This window comes from Anoplolepis gracilipes, chromosome 4 (assembly GCF_047496725.1).
Source record: "Anoplolepis gracilipes chromosome 4, ASM4749672v1, whole genome shotgun sequence".
Taxonomy (NCBI): Eukaryota; Metazoa; Arthropoda; class Insecta; order Hymenoptera; family Formicidae; genus Anoplolepis; species Anoplolepis gracilipes.
The window spans coordinates 10854499-10863429 of NC_132973.1; the positions used below are offsets into that span (position 1 = coordinate 10854499).

At 36.2% G+C, this 8931-nt stretch overlaps 1 long non-coding RNA gene across 1 annotated transcript in view; it reads right to left on the bottom strand.

Annotated features, from left to right (window-relative positions):
- Positions 1-8931, bottom strand: part of LOC140664403 (uncharacterized) — a 118340-nt gene that overhangs the window by 59779 nt on the left and 49630 nt on the right. The window lies entirely within an intron of this gene.

Below are 8931 nucleotides of genomic sequence, written 5' to 3' on the forward strand. Positions count from 1 at the left end.
CGTCGGCCGCCTCTCGTTACAACGCGAACAAAAGGAGAAACGGCCACGGCGAAGGAGCGGAAGAGCGTGTGCGATTACGTGCGATCAATACGCGCGGCTGCGTCCTGTAGGTAGGCCCGCGTTTCTCGGGTTGAGCAATCGACTTGGACTGGCACCGCTGCGTTCCCATCCGGTCGCGTCGACGCGATATTACGCGCGTTGCTCCCGGTCGGAGTTTCAAGTCCCGCCTCGTTTATACGTGTCCATTACACGCGCTATGCATTCACGGGTATCTCGAGGGAAAGCAACGACAGAGAGGAGTCGAAGAGGGCCTTGTCAGGCCCTCTTCGACTCCTCTCATTTTTTTTCTTTTTTTTTTTCTTTTTTTTTTTTGTCGGAATGAAAGCACCGTTGGCATTCCTTTGTCCCTCTCGTTCCGGTGGTCCGTACGGCCTTTAATTCTCGCGTGCACACCGCGCACGTCTCAGGGTCGCTTCTGGGAAGGAAGGAAGACGGACAGACAAACAGACTGACGAACATCGACGGAGACTATATGTGACGATTCTCGTTTCGTTCAGAAACTAGCATGCACGAAAATGCCAACCGATCGCGGTTTGAAAGCGGTCAAGGCGTCCACGAATGTCGCCGCTAATTGTGCCTTTCAACGATTGAGTTTTTCATACGACCAGAGAAATGTCTTTATCAATTTTGCAATTATTTTATAAATACTAAAGTATGTGGGTCAAACTCTCACGCTTTTGCTTTCTCGAACGTATTTTTGAAAAAATTGATTATTTCTTTCTCGCGAGATAAATATGTCGATAGATATTTTATAAAATTTGTAACCATCTTTATGCGACGTCTCAGAATTATTCCTATTGTTTTTTACACAATTTCTTTCATTGGACGATTTAGAAATACATATATATTTTTTAACGAAAATTTTCAGGATTATCATCTTATCACCTACATTAATTTTTTTTATATTTTTCAAATTTATATCTTTATTATGCTGTAAGTTAAAAATGTTGTCACACAAAGGCTACTTGAAAAATGAAAAAAAAAATTATTATATATTTTCTCAAAGTTTTTTTAATTTAAAAATAATTCTTCTTAATAATAATAATAATAATAATTCTTCTTAATAATAATTTTTCTTCGTTCTCACAAACTATATTCTTTTAATTAAATCAATAATCAGTCATTGATTAAAGCAATCACACAAAATTTTACCGAATATTAATGAGTACTTCATCAGTAAATATTATTACTGATTTTCAGTGAAAACATACTTTGCTCTTTCGTCTTATGCAATCCCATTGATTGTGCCAGTAACGTTTCCCTGTAAAATCAGCAATGATCGTACGACTGTTCAAGATACAAGCTTTTAAATTTTAAAAACTTGTTTAATTTATTGTGTATTGTTATTTTTGAAAAAGTGCACTAACACACACACACACACACACACACACACACACACACATATTTGCCATGAAATACTAGATATAATAAATATTTGGTATTTATCTAGAATATGGTTCTGTTTATAATCCTGATGAATATAAAATGACTCTTTAATTATTGTTCGTGTCGAAACAATCTAAGAAAAATCGCAAACATGCTCGGAAATACAATGAATCCGGAAGTACAATGTAGAGATTGACGTTTACGCGATAAGAAAATAGCATTGCCGCGATATCTCTAGAGCGTTGGAAATCGCAATTTTCATAGGACGGCGTTGAGAATGGAGAGACTTGGTTGCCAACCAATTAACTGACTTTCACAAGGGGTCGCATGTGAATGTAGCAAATTCTCGCGCTAGTAGGAGGAGCGACGTTGCTGATACGCGTCTGATGTACTTAGAACACCGCCACGACGCCATTTATACGAGGCACGTAATTAGCCGCGCTCTCTTTATCCGCTCAAAATTACTTACAATGTAGGTACAGCGTAGAACTATCGGATGGATGATCAGGTGCCTCCATTTAGCGCGGTAACAATCCTTTCCTTTGCATTAAGCGAACTCGTTTCTGCGAGAAGGATGTGGCTAATAACAGTCCGTTATTAAAAGAGAGGAGACCTTCTTCCTAACGACTTGAATATTATAATTTCAAGATGGATTTTACGACAATGTAGGCATGACAAAGTTACTTGGAATTACCTTGCATTGTGCGATAATTGCTTACAACCATGTAAAATTCAAGTCATTGTAACGTGTTTTAATGAAAGCTTATTCTCAACTGTAATTTACTTGGAAACTACATAAATACATTAATTTGTTTGAGCAGATTTATCATGTAATAAAAAGATGCTTACACAAATTTGTACAAGATGCATTTAGAGTGTCTCTCTATTATTCCTACTCGCAAATTATTCACCGATTATTCATGCACTGTTTATACATATACGTGATTAAAAATAACTTTGTTCGATAAAAGTATAGTAAATATACTTTTTTCCCGATTACCTCTATATATTTCCTTCTAACATTATGACGGCTAATCGATCAAAAATATACCTTACTACAAAAATTATTAGTAAAAAATTAAATTATATTCCCTACATATATAACAATCCTCAGTACTGTAAACATACTGAAATTGTCAAGTCGTTATTTTTTGACAGTTAATCTTCCATACAGGGTGTAATAGAGCGCCCGTATCAGGCGTTTTTTTTAAACAATTTGTCGTAGCAAGTTGGGGAAAAAATTTTTATGATAAAAGCTCCAGTGAAGAATCGAATGGTGACATTCGCGTTTCCTGGAAAAATCGGAAAATCGGAAAAATGGGTATGAACTTTATTATTTTAAATGGGAAAGAGGGTCGAGTGAGGTATTATTGGATAGGACTTTTAAAAAATACAACGTTTATGGGAAAAAGACTGAACACCATAATGAAAATATTGAAACTATATGAAAATAAACCAACACTTGCGTTAAGAAAAAATTTCAAATTTTATTCCACACAAAATGTGAAATCTCACTTTGAAATGAAGAAGAATTTAATATAATGTTTACAACATAAATCTACAATAAGATTAATTAAATTAATTACATTGCCCTTGAGCAAAAAAAAATAAACATCGTAACTTCCAAACAAAACACATATTATAACACTAGTTATAATATTTATGTTTTGTTTGGAAGTCAATGGAAGGAATTCGAACATTTGTGAATAAAAATTAATTATTTGCATTTTTTTAATTGGTTGGACGAGTTAAAAAATTTTTCCTATAAAAGTTGTTTCTTTTTAAAGGTCCTATCCAATGATACCTCGCTCGACCCCTCCCCCCTTCCCATTTAAAATAATGAAGTTTATACCCATTTTTCTGATTTCCCAGCTTTTCCAGGAAACGCCGAATGTCATCATTCGATTCTTCACTGGGTCTTTTGTCATAAAAATTTTTTCCCCAACTTGTTACGACAAATTGTTCAAAAAAACGTCTAATATGGACGCTCTGTTACACCCTGCATATCAAAAAAAGAATGAGAGAAAGAATTTTTATCTACATCACGCACTTATCGAAACATTTCCCTCATCGACGTCTTTCCTTTAACGAGATAACAATTCTCAATTTTTCGTCCTTCGTTTCTCAGCAAAGTCCAAAGCCCGCGGAAGCGTCAAATGCATCGCGTCGGTCATCGGATATTCCTTTACCCGCGCGTAGCGTGAAATCAACGCGATCGCGCTATCGCACACGTTATCCCGAGGTATAAACGAGAATCAGAAAGAGCCGAAGAGAGTGCGAGAGAGAGAGAGAGAGAGAGAGAGAGAGAGGGAGAGAGAGAATCTCCGACGTGGTCAGAGATAGCGTGTTTGACGGCAATAGATTGGCCGACCAATCGGTCCTAGTGTTGCCCCACTGCAACCCAACTCCGACCATTGCCTACCAAGTTTACTCCCATCAGCAGCCGCTGCGCGAACGCCACGCCGAGCTCTTCCGGACAAGTCGCAGCGCGAGCAACGGAGGGCACCCGACAAGCTTCCCCCGGCAAAATCAATAGACCAATGGCTACTGGAACGCGTGCGTAATTACCGCTCGTGACGGACATTGCCTCTCGCCGGTACCTCGGTCCCCGACGTTAGTCTATAGTGGGGGGGGGAAGAGGGGAGGGAAAGGTCGCGCACCCTTCTCTCCCTCGCCGTATCCCTCCCGCAACCCCCTGCGTCCCTCCGTCGGTATCGCTTTTCCGACCATGCAACGACCCGCACGGCAGGCATCGAGCGCGAATACGTGCGAGCAGCAATTTAGCCGAATCATTCCTGTCGCATGATTTATCACCGTCAAGCGTGCGACGGTGATAATGGTAGGCTCGTGATAGTGCGATCGTGGTGGTGGTGGTGGTGGTGGTGATGGTGCTACCGACGATACCTTATACTTCGGCGCGACCCGAATACGCGACAGCGTAAAGTGCGCACGATATATCGTTCAAACTCGATGTGTGAGTGATTATTGCGGTTATTATCCGTCGGAATAATCGTCATAATCTCATTTTTTATATGCTAAACGCGAAATGCATCTCGGTGCGCAACATATATATCGTTTGCATTGGGTGACTGAATTTCTTATACGTTATAGGGTTACTTGTAATGGAAATTTTCTTTCTGTCTTTCCTACGCAAAATTTTCGCACACAATCTAGACGATATCATTGAAAAAATTATTATAAAATATATTAAATATTAATATATAGTAGTAATAAAATAAATAAAGGCGGCATTTATTAGGTATACGTATACATAGGTACGCAAGATTAAGAAAAAAATTTCAGGGTTCATAGAGACGAGATAATACAAAATGTTTAAGATCGAGAAATCTAACTGATATGAGTTTAACTTTGTATCAAAAATAAAACTGATTTTTAATTTAAGTAATATAAAAGATACTTTTGCGCGAAATCATTTCTTGCATAAAGATAAGATTTAATTAATTGTAAGTTAAAATCATTGAAAAATGATCTTACGCAATATATACGTATTTCTATCTTTTATATTTTACATCAGTATTGGAAATTGGAATAAAAGATGATCTCAAACGTATATAAAATGTTCCTCGATGATTTACCTTACTGTCATATATAAAAATTATTAAGAAACATATCTATTTACGTAAAAAAATTGTATGTATAGATTTTTAGTCTATGTAATATTTTGAAGAGACACTAATGCTAATTGTAAGTATTAAGAATTATAAAAGAATATCCTGTTTTATCTATACATTTTTTGTGGAAATGTAATTGCGCTCTTTCATAGTAATATGTGAAACACGACAAATTAATTTCTCTTCCTTTCAGGACAAATTCTCATTTGATTCCCTCATTCTATCCATGTTTTGCGAACAACAAAGTTAATAATATTGCTGCTGCAATAATTAATGGCTGTTTTCACCACACATACCTGACTCGTTATTTTTTCACGCGACACACGATCGCGTATTCAGTCGCATGAATGATAATAACAGTCACGAATGTTTTGCGACTTGTAACAATGTAGCATATGTTGCGTTAATTCGCGGTGAGTAATCGCGCGGCTTGTAATTTGTCGGGGGCATGTATCTCTGATGATTTTCCTTCTTTTGTTCTTTGTTCGAACGTAACGATTAAACGAAAATGCAAATTTGTAACAAAATGCAAAGTAATGGAAAAAAAACATTTATACTAGTCTTTGCGAATTAACGGATTGACGGTTCGTTCAAATGAATAGCTCGTTCGTCTATCAAATTGTAACTGTCGTAAGACAACTCTGTCTCCTATGTATATTTGGATAACTTCATTATTCCTAATCAGTCACATAGTTGGTAAAACGGAAATTGATCAGCTGTCTAGATAACTAATCTCGTTAATCAAGCCATAATCGTTAATATGTAATATTCGCGCGACTCGCTTATCAAACAAGCGTTTGACTTGTGATATATTGTACTTGTTTCTAAAAAATAAATATTTGATATCTGACATGATCAAGACATATTGTTTTAATCGAATTAAGATCGTATTAAAGTATAATTGACTGTTATTAGAAAAATATCTATTAATTAATATTCTACAAATTATTCTACAGTAATATAACTATTATTTAACAAATTTGCGTAATAATTTCAGGTCATAACGGAAAGTCGAAATTTTTTTCAAGTTTAGTATTATCAAGAAATAAAGCTTTCGATTTTGCAATAGATTTAAAATCTGTCAAAAGGTATAACGCATTGCAGTGTCAATTGAAATTTCAGAATTAATTATAGTTTGACAGAAATTAAATTATGAGTGAACGAATTGACACATCATGCATGCCCGTTATATTTTCGTCGAAATAATAACTAATTTCTTTAAAAAAATTTATATGTGTGTTTTATTTCGGCATCGTTCATCGAGCATGAAATTACACTTGTCAACGATATTAAACATCTAAGTAAGATATTAAAAAGAAAGGCGGAAAGAAAAAAATGTTATCCATGCTCTTGCTTTAAGATTCATTAAATAATAAGTAGGCTATAATGTCAAGGAAATCTATAGAATCTCTTTCACTCTTTTTATCAGAAACTAATATAAAATATATTACTTTATTTAGTGAGTGAATGTGCGAAATAATTGCCATTTCAAATTACTATTACAATTACCATTATCGATTTATATATTATCGTGTTTATTTATATTAATGTTGTATCTGTACAAACTATTTTCTATTTTCTCTATTATTTATATGACTATGCGTAAATAAAAAGATAAGAGCATACATTGAGTACCTCTTTTCTCTTTCTCTCTCTCTCTCTCTCTCTCTCTCTCTCTCTCTCTCTCTCTCTCTTTTCCCTTTTTGTCTCTAATACAAAAATTATAAATACTAATAATAACTATTATATGCGCATATTATGAGATCGGTATACGAGTAATTTTTCTTAAATAATCGATGAGTATATGTATTGATATGTATGTATATATCTCTAACATACAAATAATATATATGGTGCAGCTTAATCTTCATTTATCTATATTTTTATCTTAATCATACACAAGCGCGTAAGAGTTTCAGAATAATCTAAATGATTAAGAAAATTATTAAATAAATAACGCAATTATTAAATAAATTTTGCATATTTAGTACTGTTCAAAATAATTTAATTAATTCATTAAAATTATGTACACGTCTGTACTCTTAATTTCCCTTTATTTTAATCGTTTCCGAATTTTAATATTAAATTTCTGTAATTCTCGATGTTTCTCAGAAATTTGAAATGCTGTCAGTTTAACAAATTTGCTTATCGTTTGGTGTATATATTCTTTTTTTTCTCATCGTCACTACTCACGATGTTCTAACACATATACATTATCAGTTGTTCTATTTTATTTGACTTTATCATTCATATATCATTCAGATGATGTGAGAAATCGTTTCAATAAAGATTTCCGAAAATAATTACGCTCAATCTATTTTCATTTTCAAACTTTAATAGTTTTCGATGCCTCCGCGTATTCTCTAATCCTATATTCTCCACTATTCTTGATTTCTTTCTTTCCATCGCGCGTCTTGATTGACAGGTACATCTATAGAAAGATTCTTGTATAATACCGAATATTTTAAAACGACAAAGTATCTTTGAAACTACAAGTCCTTTGGTCGATATGGAATCCATTTTTCAATATAGAAATATACTGAGACATTTATCATTTTCATATAAATATTAATTACTGGTTATATAAAACTGATAAACTTATATAAATTAAGCTTAAAAAATGAATAAATTGTATTTTTTAATTGTTAATTTTAAATAAGTTAATTGTAAATTTTAATACAAATTTAAATTATAAAAATGTATTTGATGATTCTGTGACATACATATGTATGTACATATATTTTTTATCTCTTTGTTAAAACTACAATTAAAATAACAAAAAACATATTTTATATATCTGTCTGAATTGGTCGCTTTTTAAAGAGAAGATTCACTTCCAAGTACGTTGAACTCTATTACGTCAGTGAATGATTGACAGAATAAAATGCCACTAATATAACCGATAATTTATAGATAATCTCGAGGGCGATATAAATAGAGCCATTTCTCAAGAATACTTAGAGAGATAGAACTTCTCTAGATGTACATATAGTGTGCTGTCGGGTGATTACCTCGTACTCCAGTTTCATTCGTGTGGAAAGGCCAGGCCAAGCTAAGCAAGTGCAATGTGCCGGTACCAACCGCGCACCAATCGGTTATCCCCGAGTGTGCTGTCCGTGTCCGACATCAACGTACGATACCAAAATTGCATACGGCAACCGTGGCAACGGCCGGCGAGGATCGCGACGACGCTTCACGCCAGTTGCGAAGAAGAGCGGAAGGTCGCTGTTTAAAAGCGTGGGAGAGCGAACAGATCAGTGGGCGGCTACCGGATCGCCCAATTGGTGGATCGTCTTGGTAATGGTCGATGGGCGTTGGGTAAGCTCAGATGCGCGGCTTGCTGTGCGCACTTGGCTACCTTTACCTGGCTCTTTTTCTCTCTCTCTCTCTCTCTCTCTCTCTTTCTTTTTTACCATGCATCCCCACGATGCCCGGTCCCCACCACGCTTGTATGCGCATCGACTAGGTCTCTCGCAAGGGTTCCCCCAGTGCCCGCGACTGCCGGTGTTTTCCGCCCCGCGTCCACCCTTTACATTCCGGCCTGATATAATCAGCGGCTTCTAATGTTTTCGACCGCCTTCCTCCGCACTCGTTTCCCTCGTCTTCGCCGTCACCGTACCACGCGGCGCCTTAAATCTTAATCTCATCTTCACGGTGGGTAAAAGCAGCGGAGAAGACCGAGTCTTTCGTGGGAAGAGAAGGTGGGGGTAAGGCTAGTCTGGGCGCGCTTCGAGCGCAGCGTGGAAGGCAATCTGCTCGAATACGACGGAGCGTGAGCAGGTTGCCCCGCGTTACGCATTCGGTCCGGATAGAGAAGAGAAGCTTAAAGGGAGCAATCGCCTTGTTGACACTG